The sequence below is a fragment of the Acomys russatus genome, chromosome 8 (genome assembly GCF_903995435.1).
Source record: "Acomys russatus chromosome 8, mAcoRus1.1, whole genome shotgun sequence".
NCBI classification, from domain to species: Eukaryota; Metazoa; Chordata; class Mammalia; order Rodentia; family Muridae; genus Acomys; species Acomys russatus.
In genome coordinates this window covers 65,485,911-65,502,171 of record NC_067144.1, presented here as the reverse complement: position 1 = coordinate 65,502,171, position 16,261 = coordinate 65,485,911, and positions in this window count along the sequence as shown.

Below are 16,261 nucleotides of genomic sequence, written 5' to 3'. Positions count from 1 at the left end.
GTGTAAATTCCTAAGTAGTATTAACAACATGCCACAATCATATGTATAAAATGCATTAATGGGTTTCTTCAAAAAATTTAAGGTTAAAATTTAATCAATCATGTTTTACAACTTTCTGGATATGAACTTATAATTTTTGTAGGGATAAGGTAAACATTATACAAATGATTTATTTTTAGTTCTTCAAGAAAAAGCAATGATTTGATGTTAAGTTTGCCAAGTAGATTTGTCTTATGTTCCTTCTCCTGATTAGGAGGTAAAGATAAGTGTCACTGCCTTTCAATGCACATAAATTTACACAACTAAATTTAATACAAAGTATAGGACCATAAAACCTGTGCTGTCTGTATCACTTGGTACATAGATGCATCCTATAAGAAGGGCTCTGACCTAAGGATAAAAATGTGAAACTTAAGCAGCATGTTGATTCTTTGACTAAAATGTTACTTTGAATTCCAATTCAGGATGGTCTTTTATCTGTTACAAAGTTTTTAATTTCAATTATAAACCTACAGCACTCTTTTCTTCCACATTGTTCAGGAATAACCTTAATGTATGAAGGCATACCTTAATAACCTTAATGTACCATTTATTCTGTTATTTACAGCGTTGTAAAAATGGTTCTTATGCACTCAAATTTCCTGCTGTCTTGACTAACCTATAGGAGACTCTACTTAAAATTTCCCAAATTAATGAAATTAATCAAGAGCAATTCTAACAGTTCACATAATGAGTGTTGATTTCTCACTGTGTTGTTTTCCTTGCTAACTCTTGAACAAGCTTCAAGGTTCAGAATGATATGACACTTACAGCATAGGTTTTCTTAGCATATTTCTCTATGTAAAGTCCTTAAGTTGTATATTCATATATTAAATAGATGATATACTAATCTTAAACTGTAACTTTGGTAAAGCTAAGCCACTGAATTTTGGCTATTTTATATTCTTGTTGATATTTAAAGTTTAGAAGCCACTGCTTCTTGAAAGTTCCTCAAACCACAGAATTTAAATGAACAATAGTGAATATTGTAATGTTGCCATTTGCTATTGGATCAAACTTGTAGAAGTGTAACTTAATAATGGCTTTTCAGAAAAATAGTGTCTGAAATAATGCAATTTACTCTGCCAAAAATTGTAACCCAATACTTAATGAATGATGTTTTAATGTTACAATGTTCATTTATAGTCCCTGGAACTTAATAGACATTTAGAAAATGGTTTTTTATTTTACCAGTGAATTATATTATCAGCATATTTATTCCCGTGGAACCTTATCATAGCATATTTTATTTCTTAACTATATTATGCAGAATATATAGAACTGGAACAATGTAAGCAAACTTCCACAAGTGGGAGTTATCTTATCAGCATCAACTCATCTCAAGCCACTGATTAATTTGACCAATTTTGGTTTTGCCCTGTAGCAACTGGACCAGGCCTAAAGAGGCCTAATTAGCTCCAAGGTTAGTCTACTAAATGTTCAGTGAAGTTGTCAAAATCTCTCCTCACCCATGCACTGTGCTGCATTTTTTTTATACTTCCTTTTGCCAATAAATACAGTATGGACTCTCTTCTGCATATAACTTCAAGAAAGTCCGGTAGAAAGTAGGAAAAAGAGCATTTCAGTAAAATTCTTCCCTATGTTTGAGCTTTTCTACAGAAAACATTATCCACGTGGCTTGCTTCGAGAGAAGGACGGAAATTTATAACATAACCAAACTCAGCATCTCACTCAGCACATGATGAATCAGTTAGGCATGCTTATGCTAAAAAATCTGAAGGGCAGTTACAAACAAAAAACTTAAACTGTTAACAATGGAATCGCTCAGCCAGTCCATTTTATTTTATTTTATTTTTCTTAAACTTGTTGTGCACACAGACAAGCAACTCAGATAACATATAAACATATACTACCTGTGATTGAACTTATTTTCAAAAAGTTTTAATTTCAGCTCACACACAAAAAATATTTGTATTGACAAATCTGGAAACATTCTACTCATGCCAAATTTACAGCTCTGAGGACTGGAGCAGCATTGCTAGACACGCACTCATTTCCTTTCTGAATGTTTATAATTAGTATTTTAATAAGAACAACACATCTATGTATTAAAAAGTGAATCAATTGATGCCTTTAAGGGTGAAAACTAAGGATAAGACAGCATCTTTTACCATGACTACTTATTTAAGTATCTAGCGATGTTCACAGTGACAACTAGGGGAAGGACTGCAGCCTGCCCCTGCTTTTTTGTTAGACTAGGTTTATATCCATGGCCCAGTTGTATGTAAAATTTGAAAAGAAAAAGATTTCTACTTTACAATTTGAATTTTTGTAGTTTTATCAAAATAATAGGCAATTTACCCAAAAGAAGACGAAACACACACATGCGCGCGTGTGCGCACACACACACACACAAACACACACACACACACACACACACACACACAGAGTTTTGTACAGCTATACAGAGTACAAACTAGTTTTAGCAATGAAATAAAAAGCAGTTCATTAGTATACTTATAGGGAAAAATCTATAAACTCCAAAAAGTAAGGATATTCTAAGTGTTTGTATACAGTGTGTGTGTGTGTGTGTGTGTGTGTGTGTGTGTGTGTGTGTGTGCATGTGTGCATGTGTGTAAGCATATAATGGTGATTTTAAGTTTCTACCTAACTCAATACTGGTGTTTGTAATCTGCTTAATATTCTCAAATATGTACAGGCAGGAACTGTTAGGTTCTATCCCATTACTTATGTACCATTACAGGAGGTAAACTTTAAACCCCTTCCCAGATCTAGCCAATGGTCAGAATATTCTCCACAGTTGAGTGGAGAGTGTGATATGACTTTCTCACGTACTATGGTGCCTCACATTTGACCATGTCCCCTGGAGGGGGAGACCTGGTGGCACTCAGAGGAAGGACAGCAGGTAGCCAAGAAGAGACTTGATACCCTATGAGAATATATAGGGGGAGGTAATCCCCCTCAGGAACAGTCATAGGGGAGGGGAATAATGGGAAAATGGGGGGGGGGAGGAATGGGAGGATACAAGGGATGGGATAAACATTGAGATGTAACAAGAATAAATTAATAAAAAAATAAAATAAAATAAAATAAAAAAATATTTTACATACATATTGCCAGTCCATTAAAATGGCTATTCATGATTTCCAGCATTGAATTATCAAAATCAAAAATTATTATGCTCTGTAAGTCAAAACATGAAATCATTTCACCCCCAACATGTGCTAATACCTTCCTTGTTGTACTATCACTTCCATGAGACTGATATCTCACTTCTAAAACACTATTTAAAACCTGCATACATGACAAACACATTTACATATTGATATCTAATTTATTGGAATACAAGAAACCTCCAGCATCATGAATTGTAAATTCCACCAAAAGGCACATTGGCAACGTTAATATCAGATGGATTACCTCCCGTGACTCTTTCTCCACTCTCACGATGTGTGAGTTAGGAAGAAAATGAGCTTGCCATCTACTTTGCTCTGATTACTTCCAAGACGGAACTTTCTTAGGCAGTCTCAGGACATCTTTAATTTAATATGCTTGGTGATTGTGGAAAATGGAGGGGAAGCAGAGGCTTGGTTGGTTAAGCCCTGTCTCATCAGTTCCCTTTCCTTCTGGTCTGTCTTCCTCTGCGGATCTCTTTCTCAACCACGAGGTTCAACTGTCATTATCTGATGAGGTTCATGTTTTTGTAGAACAGATAAGTTATTTTCTTTCAGAAAACTTGAAATCTAAATTGAAGGCAACAATAGATGGCCAAGAGACTTTGGGCACTGAAATGAAAAATCTTTCTTTCTATGGGGAGACAGAACTAGAATAACTGGGATTTATTTCAACTCCTCTGTACTTATGTTTGACATTTAATATGTATGCTGCCTTTTATAATTGGAAACTTTTGGAAACATAGTTAAATTTATGCCTTAAAAATGAATGGTAATTTTCTAAATGAGGCAAGTCTTCTTGGTCTAGATGTGAAGTGAGTAGATGGGGGCAGAGCTCATCTGGTTTACTGCCTACACTAGTACACTTGCACCCCCGCTGTCCTCAACAGTATCACGTAAATCTGTTATGGTAGTTCAAGTCTATAATCCTATTACTTCATAGATAGAAGTGAGAACATCGGCAGTTGAAGGTGATCCTTGGCTACAAAGCAAATTCATGAACAGCCTAAACTGTATGAGCACTCATCAAATTAAATAAACATAAAGATACAAAGTAACGTGGACGTTGCTTCATAATTGTCTGGGCCTCTGATTTGCAAATGAAAAATTCTTTTATTACATTGAGTTCAGGTAATGCAGAACTTACATCCATTTCTTTCAGACAGCCTGGTGCAGATCTAATAGGAAATGTTAGGCTAGGACTCCCAAACCATGCATATATTATTTTTGCATTTGTTTCTTCATTTTTCTTGTTTATTTATGTAGTGTTGGGGACTGGAGTGACACATCAGTGCTTTAGAGCTCCTTCTGTCCTTGCAGTGAACCTGGCTTCAGTTCTTAGCACCTCTGCAAGAAAGCTTACAGCCCACTCTAGGCAATCCAATACCACTGGCTTTCAGGGTCACCTTTGTGTGCACACATACACAAGCACATATTCTCTTTCTGAAAAAATATAACCTAGGATAATAAAATTAATTTAAATTGTGTAGATTTGCTTGATTATGAATGAGCCTCACTTGCCTTACTAGCTATAGCAGTTTGTATGTTTACATTATGGTAGAACTCATAGGAATAAATGAACTGCTACCTATTAGAAATGATGACCTCTTCTTAAATGTGGAATATCACTACGAAAATCAGTTTTACTTAATCCTCAGTCCTGCTCATAGTTATCACATAATATGCCTTTAACAGTATACAAGTTCAAAAAAGAAAAATTGAAACCCACAGAAAACTTTGGGGCAATAATATACTGTTACCCCATTTTGTCAAATTTCAAAAAGAAAAGTAATCATAGAAGGAATAGATTTATTTTCAGAGTGGCTCAATGCTTTGCTTTCATCAAGATGTAGTGCTGATGTGATTTTTAAAGGACTTTTGATATTTATTTTGTGTGACTCCCTTAGAACAAACTGTATTATCTTTAAATTTTGGTACTTCACAAAAGGAAGCTGTGTTGCAGCAAATTAAAATCTCTGTGTGACAGTTCATCATCCCACCATATTATCTGTTTTCTAATCCATCTTTCTTTCATCAAATGGTAATTATCCTGAGTCCACCATGTTAGTTGAGTTTTCTTTTTATGTGATGTTTTAGTCACACAAATACACTAACAATTTTCCTTCTAAATGTTCTATTATAGAGTTTTCTTTTCACAAAGCATCTAAGTCCCCTATTACAGTGATTAAAATCAGTTTCATGTAGTGCCAACAGAGGGATCACCTCTCTTCCTTCAAAGAACTATTGTAAACACCTAATCTCCTTATTTATGTTATGCCTACTGCAGAAGGCCTCTTTCATGAGATCTTGTCTGGGAGTCACTTTGTCATGTCCCTGATCTTTATAGGTACACTGGTCCTTTCATGTTGTTCCAATGGCTGCTTTGGACATGGATGGGGTTTGATTTTGACTTGGGTAGCCCATTCTAAAACAGTAACTGTCTTATCAGGATCCAAACACTCTCCCTGCCATCTGTGGGGAGTTGACACATCCACGCGAGACAGCAGATGACATTATGCTGTCTCTGATCACATGGATGAAAAGGAGAGTCTTAGTTCCTTTCATCACTTTAGAAAAATAGAGAACGTGCTGCCTTCTGGCTTTTTCTCCCTTTTCTTTGTGACTGATATATAGACAAGATGTTTAGAAATGTTTTACGTATACTTTATTGAACTTGCTGTGATGTACTGAATAGCCCCCTGCATGGCCATAACTTACCAGCAAGAATTCTTCTCTTACAACTCCTATTACCCAAACTCTTAGAGATGAAAGTGTGTCAACAGAGCATGGTGCTCCAATGAGGAAGAGCGAGGCTGGGATGCTATATAAAATTCTTCTTGAAAATGGCCTATATTTCTCTGATGACTAAAGACATGGAGCATTTCTTTAAGTGTTTCTCAACCATTCAATATTCTTCTGTTGAGAATTCTCTGTTTAGTTCTGAGCCCTATTTCTTAATTGGGTTATTTGGTTTGGTGTCAAAACTACTCTGAGATTCCATCTTACACCCATCAGAATAGCTAAGATAAAAAACTCAAGTGATACCACATTCTGGAGAGGATGTGGAGAAAGAGGAACACTTCTTCATTGCTGGTGGGAATGCAAACGTGTACAACTCTTTTGGAAATCTATCTGGTGCTATCTCAGAAAACTGTGAATAGGGCTACTTCACAACCCAGCTATTCTACTCCTTAGAATATACCCATAAGATGCTCCAGCACACAACAAAGACATATGCTCAACTATGTTCATAGCAGCCTTATTCATAATAGCCAGAACTTGGAAATGCCTAAATGTTCCTCAGTTGAAGAACAGATAAAGAAACTGTGGTACATTTACACCATGGAATACTACTCACCTATTAAAAACAAGGAAATCCCAAAATTTGTGGACAAATGGATAGAACCAAGAATGATCATACTGAGTGAGTTAATCTAGACTCAGAAAGACTCACTTGGTATATACTCAATTTTAATTGGGCACTGGCCCAAAAGGCATTTCCCATGAAAGTCTTCACTTATCAGGAAATTGTGATAGATGTGAGGACATCTTATTGGGACTCTAGGTAAGAGAAATATAGGAGATTGGGGAAATAGATGGATCCAGAGGGTCCTAGAAACCTACAAGAAGAATATCATGATGGGTGGATCTGGGCCCAGGGGCATCTGCTCAAACTACTGTTCCAACCAAAGAAAATACAAGCAGTAAACATTGAGCCCCGACTCAGATTTAGCCAATGGACAGGGTATTCTCCACCGTTGTGTGGAGAGCAGAGACTGATTCAGACATGAACTCTGCTGCCCCATATTTGACCACTTCCCCTTGGTGGGGAGGCCTGGTGGCACTCAGAGAAAGAATAAGCAAGCTACCAAGATGAGACTTGATAGCCTATGATCATATAGTGGGGGAGGAGGTCCCCTTCGGTCTTAGACCTAGGGGAAGGGAATAGGGTAAAAGCAGGAGGGAGGGAGGAACAGGAGGATACAAGTGATGAGATAATAATGGAGTTGTAACCTGAATAAATAAATTATAAACATAAAATAAAATAAAAATTCCTGGGGAAACAAAACAAAACAAACAAACAAAAACAAACAAATAAAAGAAACAAAAAACAAAAGAAAAGAAAAGAATAACCTATATAACCAGAAGGGGTTTTCCCCTCCACTCGTACATGCGTGATTCTGAAGGTTACATAAAAAAGTTGTAATATCAGAATGCCAATGTTCAACTCCATAGCGAACTTTGTGTTAATAATACACCTTTGGGAAGCTTTGATATTTACCCTCGGTAGATCACAGATTCCTCATCTTTAAAAGGCACCTAGTTATGTATTAGTGAAATCATAATGTTTTAAGTAAATTTAAAGTATAGCAGGATGTGATTAAAAAGTAAGAAGAAAAGTATTATTAATTCAGTTTTAGCATCAATAATTAATTTCTCCTAAGGGGAAACAATATTGGCTCAGCCTGGGCATGGCTTTAATATGTTTGTTTCTATTTATATACCAAGTTACAGTAGAAAAATAACAAGTAGCCAATATTGAATTCCTTTTCCTCCATATACACTCAAATACATATATAATGGTTTCATTAGATGTTAAGATATTAACTAAACTTTAATTTTTTATACTATTCAGAGGATTTAGCGGGGGTATATTTTTTGTTGTAGAAGTCTAAGCTGTAGTATTTGGGTATAGGCTAGCAAATAAGACCTTGCAGTACATGTAAATTAACATAACTTTTCTCTCTCTATTTGCCAATGTGCAGAGAATAAGAGACTGTTGAGTTCATAGGCATAAATGGAACTGTGGTATTGCCATCTCCCTCAGTGCTCAGGGATCTTTATAAGGGCAGTTTGTTGTGCAAAGACACTGAGTAGTTGTGGATAACATCAAAGAAACAGTGTTTTCCAGCCAAGGAAGTTGGACATAGACATAGGGGAAAGGAATAGGGTGAAAGTGGGAGGGAGGGAGGAACGAGGAATGGGAGGATACAAAGGATGGGATAACAATAGTGATGTAATCTGAATAAATTCATTAAATAAAAAAATAAATTAAAAATATATTAAAGTTTTTTTAAACAAACAAAATTAATCTGACTGCATTTGTCTTATAAACTACACTCTTGCTTTTGATATTGAGTTTTCTATATATATCATCCCCATTCTCATAGATTTGAACCCTTAATTATTACAAATAGCTTACTTGTCTGCATTTCTTCTAGAGTAAAACTTTCAGCCTGTATTTTAGATGCAATAGAATCAATTGCTTATTTCTCATATTTTTTCAGTGTCAATTATCCCATATCAAACCTGTCACTGCAGTGATTTCTCTACTAACATGGTAAAGCACTACAGATAGATTCTTTACAGCTCAAATGATGTTTCAGAATTTACAAAGCCTCTATTAGTACTGAGGCTCTAGTAGTGGAAATAGGAAACAGATTTTATACAAGTTTATATACCTCAATACTTTTTGACTTTTCATACATTTGCATAACAATAAACTCATATGATCAGGAAATGTTATGTGAAGAAAGCATTTAATGTATCTAGTTTTCCAAATAAATGAGCTTAACCTAGGTTAGCCTACATATGCTTTGATAACCTACTAGCCTATAATTGGAAAAACTATATATAATACAAAAGCCTATCATATAAAACAGTGTTCTGTATCTTATATGATTTAACAGTTTTATCCAGAAATGCAGTTAGCACAGTGTACTGTATAACTTTGGCTGGCTGTGTGGCTTTCTGTAAGCTGTGACTCACTACAAATGCCTAGCATCTTGAGATTGCTCTCCATCAGAAACCTAGAAATAGATCTGCACTCAAAATCTGCAGCACATCTTCTACTAAATAGACAACACCTTTTGCTCTAGCATAAGGTTGGAAACTTGTAAGTTGAGCAATCATTAGCTGTAGATCACCACTTTTAATTTGAATACATATGTGACCAATAAAGTTTTATTGGTAAGTTAGGCACAATAAGAGATTATGGTGATTCATGATAAAGAAGGGCAAGTATGATAACATGTTTAATAAACATATGAATACTTTCACTTTCAGAGTGTCTTATTGTTCAAATCTTTCACCTGCAAGGACATGCTTCAGAGCTTGAAGGCATACCTAAACTGCAAACATGATGTTTTCCACTTTAATGTATTACTAACTAAAATGCAGATTATTTGCATGTAGCATTCTGATTGTTACTAAGTAGCTAATGGGTGAACAACATATTGAGCATGGATATGTTGGATGGAGAGCTGGTTCACAAGCATGTTCCAGAAAGATGTTATCTCACCATGTGGAATGGCACAAAATTTGATCATGATTGTTTTCAGTCCCTAGATATTTCTAGGTAATGTTTTCGGTCTCTGGATGGACATAAATAAATTAAGTAATAAAATTCAACACTTTAGGAAAGAAAGTATTACTGTATTGTTATAAATGGACTTTAATTTTTGAGGGGAATTTCTTGGATCACTTTCGAAGCTTTAAACAATTCAGTACTGGGAAATATTTATACAGACAGAAGACTAATATGATTTGAGAGAGATTGCAAAGCGTCATCTTGAATCTGATAATTTTGTATTTCCCTCATGAATAAGGACGCTGAACATTTTTTTCAATAGTGTAGAAAATAATTCAATTACAACATACTTTAATATAATCAGTTTGTACGAAAACGTGTGTTAAAATAGCCAGCCAGTCTGTCTCATTAACATTCAACAGCTATCTCCTTCAGCTGTACCTGAACTTATTTCAGGCTCATACACACCAAAATCTTACATGGACTGCAAATACATGGTGCACACAAAATTAAGTAGAAAATGGCTCCTCAGTTAAGGCATTGAGATTATAGTGAATGCAGTCTTTATGTGTGCATGTATGTGTGTGTAAGTTATTCAGTGGCACTGCCTTTTCAAATTTGAATAAACTATAGTTTTGCAAATCATAATTACACTGGTTCATACTTAAGGATTATGCGTTATATTACGGAGCCAGTGTTAATCAAGATTTTGTAAATTTATGCTTCATTCCCTGTGTGGCATGTTATGCCTCTCTGAGATTCGGTGTTCCTCTATTGAGAATTCTCTGCTTAGCTCTGTGCCCCCATTTTTTTTAAAGTATACTTCTCATTTTTTATTTGTCCAAAGTATTTTTCCTTCTGTCCTTTTGTCTTTACTTGGGCTTTGGTGGGGGTCGGGGTGCAGCACCAGCCTGCCTAAACCGTGGTGAGTGTATTTGGTTCTTCCCGGCGTCACGAGATGGAGCCCTGACCATCTTGTTGTGAATAGCACAGCTCATGCAGTGACGCAGCTTGACACAGAGCTTAGGAAGCACATAAGCTTTGAAGACACTGGCTTCAGATATGGCCCTGGCAACAGCGACCTCTGCAATGTTCTGGATGACGAACTTCTTAATGTCCTTGTCCTTGGGCACGCACCAGGCACAGTTAGTGCAGCAAATTGGCTGCACATGGCCGTGCGTGGCCCATTTTAACACAACTTTTGTTTCTCCTTTATTTTTTTTTTTTCTTTTTTTCCTTTGGTCATCTTGGAGCCAAGACCCAAAAGAGTCTGTGCCCCATTCTTTAATTGGATTCTTTGGTTTGTTGGATTTAGTTTCTTGAGTTCTTTATGTATTTTGGATATTTGCCCTGTCTCAGATGTAGGATTGATGAAGATGGTTTTCCCAGTCTGGAGGTCATTGTTTTGTTCTGTTGATACTGTTCTTTGCCTTTTAGAAGTTTTTTGAGTTTCATAAGGTCCCATTTACTAACTGCTGGTCTTAGAGCCCTAGCTGCTGGTGGTCTAGTCAGGAAATTGTCCCTGTGCCAAGGAGTTCAAAGATCTTCTCCAGTTTCTCTTCTAATAGAAACAGACTCAGTGTTTCTGGTTTTATGCTGAGGTTTTGACCTGCTTGGATTTGAGTTTTGTGCAGGGTGATAGAGGTGGATCTATTTGCACGGCGATTGAAGTGGATCTATTTGTGTTTTTCTACATGCAGCTAGACAAGCAACATTTGTTGAAGATGCTTTCTTTTTCCATTGTATGATTTTGGCTTCTTTGTCAAATTCAAGTGTCTGTAGGTGTGTGGGTCTATTTCTAGGTCTTCAATTCGACTTCATTGATCACCCAATCTGTTTCTATAAAGTACCATACAATTTTTATTACTATTTCTCTGTAGTACAACTTGAAATCAAGAATACCGATTCCTCCAGAAGTTTCTTTATGGTAGGGAATTGTGTTAGCTCCTCTTGATTTTTGTTGTTTTTTTTTCCATATGAAGCTTCAAATGGTTCTTTTTAAGGTCTATAAAGAATGGAGTTGGTATTTTGGAGGGAATTGCATTGAATCTGTAGATTGCTTTTGGTGGACACAGATCCTAGTGGAAGGAGGGGGACACCAACCCACCCACAAAAACTTCAACCCTAAACTTACCCTGTCTACAAGATGTATGGGGATGAAAATAAAGCAGAGATTGAGGAAATCTCCAACCAATGCCTGTCCCAACCTGAAACCTACCCCATACGAGACAGATAACGTCTTACACTATTAAAGATACTCTGCTATGCTTGCAGACAGGACCATAGCATAGCTGTCCTCTGAGAGTCTCCAGCATGTAGCTGATGAAAACAGATGGCAGAGACTCACAGCCAAACTTTGGGTGGAGCACAGAGAGACTTGTGGAAGACTAAGGGGATGGAGAGAAAGAGAGACAGGAGCTCCACAAGAAGACCAATAGAACCAACTAACCAGGGTCCATGGGGCCTGTGGAGACTGAAGCTCCAACCAAGGACCATGAATAGACTAGACCTAGGCATCCTACACAGATGCAACTGATGGGCAGCTTGGTCCTCATATGGGTCTCCTAGTAGGGAGAATGGGGGCTGACTTTGACATGGACTCTGTTACCTGCTTTTTGATCACTTTCCCCTGACGGGGCTACATTACCAGGCCACACAGTAAAAAGATGCACTCAGTCCTAATTTGAACTGATAGTCTAGCGTTGGTGGGTATGTGAGTTTGCCTTCTTTGAGTAGTAGGGAGGGTGATAGGGAAAACAGGGAGGGGGGTGGAACCAGAAGGACAGGAGAGAGGGGCCTGTGACCGGGAAATAAAGTGAATAGGTAATAACAATTTAAAAAATTTATGAAGAGCAGTACATTTTAGGTTTTAGCCCAGTGTGTGTGTGTGTGTGTGTGTGTGTGTGTGTGTGTGTGTGTGTGTGTCCGCGCGCGCGTGTGTGTTCAGCTGGTTCCCTTGTGCATAAGTAGATGGAAATCTAGAGGTTAGACTGAACTATATATTTTTTGTCACTCTCCAAAAAAAACTAGTATTTTTATTTTTTAGATGACATATCTCAATGACTCTCAAGCTCCCGTTTTGACTACAACGGCGCTGAATCTACACATGTATGTACACCAAGCATTTATTTCACATCAGTTCAGAGGGATTCAAACTCAGGTCCTCATGTATGGACATCAAGAATGTAACACACTGAAGTGTGTCTCCAGTCCTGATAAATGTTTATGAATATGCATTATCATACATACTTCTTTAGCACTAAATAATTGCCATGTTTGAGAAATTCTTACTTTAAGATGTGAGGAAAAGCACAAGAAGTAAGACACAATACTAAGAAGATGAACATACATTGATTTCTTTTAGAAGTATTTAGGTTTCAGGGAATCCATACTGGTTTTGCTTTTATATGTATTTTATAAATATTTAAACAAAACAAATTTAATGTTCTTCATTATTGTAAGAATGTTATACATAGTAATACATTATGCACATGTAAATATATGCATACATAACATTTTAAAACACAAGTTAATAATTACTTGCTGATTGTGATTATGTAGTTCTACAGTTTAGATATGCTTTTGAATTCTTGTGTTAGCCTGCCTTCTGTTGTATAATCACCAGTGTATAGAGTTTGAAAATCTCTTGTGCTAAAATAGCAACTTCTAGGAAAGATCTCAGCTCTTATTACTTACCCATTGCAGATTTTCTATACATGTGGCTTTTAAAACGTTTTGGAAAAAAGGTCATACATCATGGATTAATATTCTGCTCATGATCTCCCCACATTTAGAAAAGTCCTCTCTTGTGGTTAGAGATATGAATCCATTCCTGTGGTTTTGCAGTCAAGGGGAATATAGAGTAGTAAGCCCTTTGGGGTAAAACAAAAAGACTTAAGGTGTACTTTGGCTCTATGCTCCCTCTGGATTTCTTCAGAGACCAGCATCCATGAGAAGGATTTGCTTTGTTTTTCTAATTAGCAGCAGCTTGGTGAAACAGCATCCAAAATAGAGGAATACAGCAGAAAGAAATGCAAGCCATTTTACCAACAGGTGTTCTTAAGTATCAAGTTCTTTACAAGCCCTGAGGTAAGATGAGATGAGCTTTGCAGATGAACTGTCCCTGGTGCTTGAAGGGGAAGATCAGGAATTTGCATACAATTGAGATACAGTTTCCTTCCCGGTGTCCCAAAAGGATTTAACATTTTTGAGAAGGCAATTTTGAATAAAGAGAATTAGTGTAGTGGCACACTTACATGGAATATCTACTTAGAATAATTCTATTTTGATTCTTATTTTATTTTCAGTATTATTTAATATTTTTTGTTTTTTAATATGGATCTTGTTTATTTATTTATTTATTTATTAAGTACACATAAAACTCTTTCTATTATTAATTTATTCAGATTATATCTCAATTGTTATAACCTTACTTGTCTCTTCCTGTTCCTCCCTCCTTTCCTTTTTCATCCTATTCCCCTCCTCTATGTCTGTGATAGAGGGAACCTCCTCCCCCACCATATGGTCACAGCCTATCAAGTCTCATCTTTGTAGCCTGTCTATTCTTTCTCTGAGTGCCACCAGGCATCCCCACCACAGGGAAGTTTATTTATAGTAAATGACATACAGTAAGAGAAGTTATGAAACATTCAGGAAAGCCATACAAGAAAGTTACATTCAAAATGTTTAGTTCCTTTCTCTCCACATCCTCGCCAGCATGTGGTGTCACTTGAATTTTTCACCTTAGCCATTCTGATGGGTGTAAGATGGAATCTCAGTTCGTTTTGATTTGCATTTCTCTGATGACTAAGGAGGTTGAGCATTTCTTTAAGTGTTTCTCAGCCATTTGATATTTCTTTGTTGAGAACTCTGTTTAGTTCTGAGCCCCGTTTCTCAGTTGGGTTATTTGGTTTGGTGGTGTTTAATTTCTTGAGTTCTTTATAAATTTTGGATATTAGACCTTTGTCAGATGAAGGGTTGGTGAAGATCTTTTCCCAGTCTGTAGGCTGTCACTTTGTTCCGTTGACAGTGTCTCCTGCCTTACAGAAGCTTCTCAGCCTCATGAGGTCCCATTTATTAATTGTTGACCTTAAGGCCTGGGCTGTTGGTGTTCTGTTCAGGAAGTTGTCTCCTGTGCCAATGTGTTCCTGGCTCTTCCATACTTTTCCTCTAACCGATTTAATGCCTCTGGTTTTACGTTGAAGTCTTTAATCCACTTGGACTTGAGTTTTGTACATGGAGACAAATATGGATCTAATTGCATTTTTCTACATGTAGACATCCAGTTAGACCAGCACCATTTGTTGAAGATGTGATCGTTTTTCCATTGAATAGATTTGACTTCTTTGTCAAAAGTCAAGTGACCAAATGTGTGTGGTTTCATCAAGTGACACCACATGCTGGCGAGGATGTGGAGAAAGGAACACTGTTTCATTGCTGGTGGGAATGCAAACTAGCACAACCACTTTGGAAATCTATCTGGTGCTTTATCAGAAAAATGGGAATAGGGCTTCCTCAAGACCCAGCTATTCCACTCCTTGAAATATACCCAGAAAATGCTCCACTACACAACAGGGACATAAGCTCAACCATGTTCATAGCTGCCTTTTTCATAATAGCCAGAACCTGAAAACAGCCTAAGTGTCCCTCAGTCGAAGAATGGAAAAAGAACTTGTGGTACATTTACACTATAGAATACTACTCAGCTATTAAAAACAAAAAATTCCAGAAATTTGTGGACAAATGGATTGAATTAGAAATTATCATAATGAGTGAATTCACCCAGAAGCATAAAGAGTCAAATGGTATATACTCACTTATATCGAGACACTAGCCCAAGGGGCATGTCCCATGAAAGACTTTACTTACCAGAAAAGTGGGTCAGAGGGGAGGACATCCTATTGGGACTCTAGGTGAGAGAAGCATGGGAGAATGGGGAAATAGAAGGATCCAGAGGGTCTTGGAAACCTACAGGAAGAACATTATGATGGGCGGATCTGGGTCCTGGGGTCCCACTCAAACTATGGCACCAGCCAAGGACAATATAGGCCGTAAACTTCAAACCCCTACCCAGACCTAGCCAATGGACAGGATATTCTCCACTGTTGAGTGGAGAGTGTGGTCTGACTTTCATGTGAAATCTTATGACCCATTTTTGATCATGTCCCCTTGATGGGGAGACCTGGTGGCACTCAGAGGAAGGATAGCAGGTTACCAAGAAGAGATTTGATACCCTATGAACATATATAGGGGGAGGAGGTCCCCCTTAGTCATAGACATAGGGGAGGGGAGTAGGGGGGAAGTGGGAGGGAGGGAGGAATAGGAGGATACAAGGAATGGGATAACAATTGAGATATTTATGAATAAATTAATAAAATATTTTTAAAAAACAAAATATTTAGTTCATTTGTATTTGACAATCTTGAAGAAAATACTGTCTATCCAATCTAGGTGAGTCTAAAGTTTTTTGTACATAAATCATTCTCTATGATATGTTGTATTTACCAACTTAACATACTTCTATACCTTAAAATCATTTTCTTAAACTCTAAACAACGTAAGCCTAACTGTGAAACTATAACTATCTAGTCTTTAACCCCATCAGAGACTTAAGAAGGAATAAAATTATTACATAAGTAGGAAGTGTAGACAAGCAGCTTACAAAACTAAGAGATAACAGACACAGTTTACTGCCTGGTCAGTCATCCATTCTCTTTCTGTACTGTTGGAGCATTATCTTCAGCCCAGGGTATCTGGC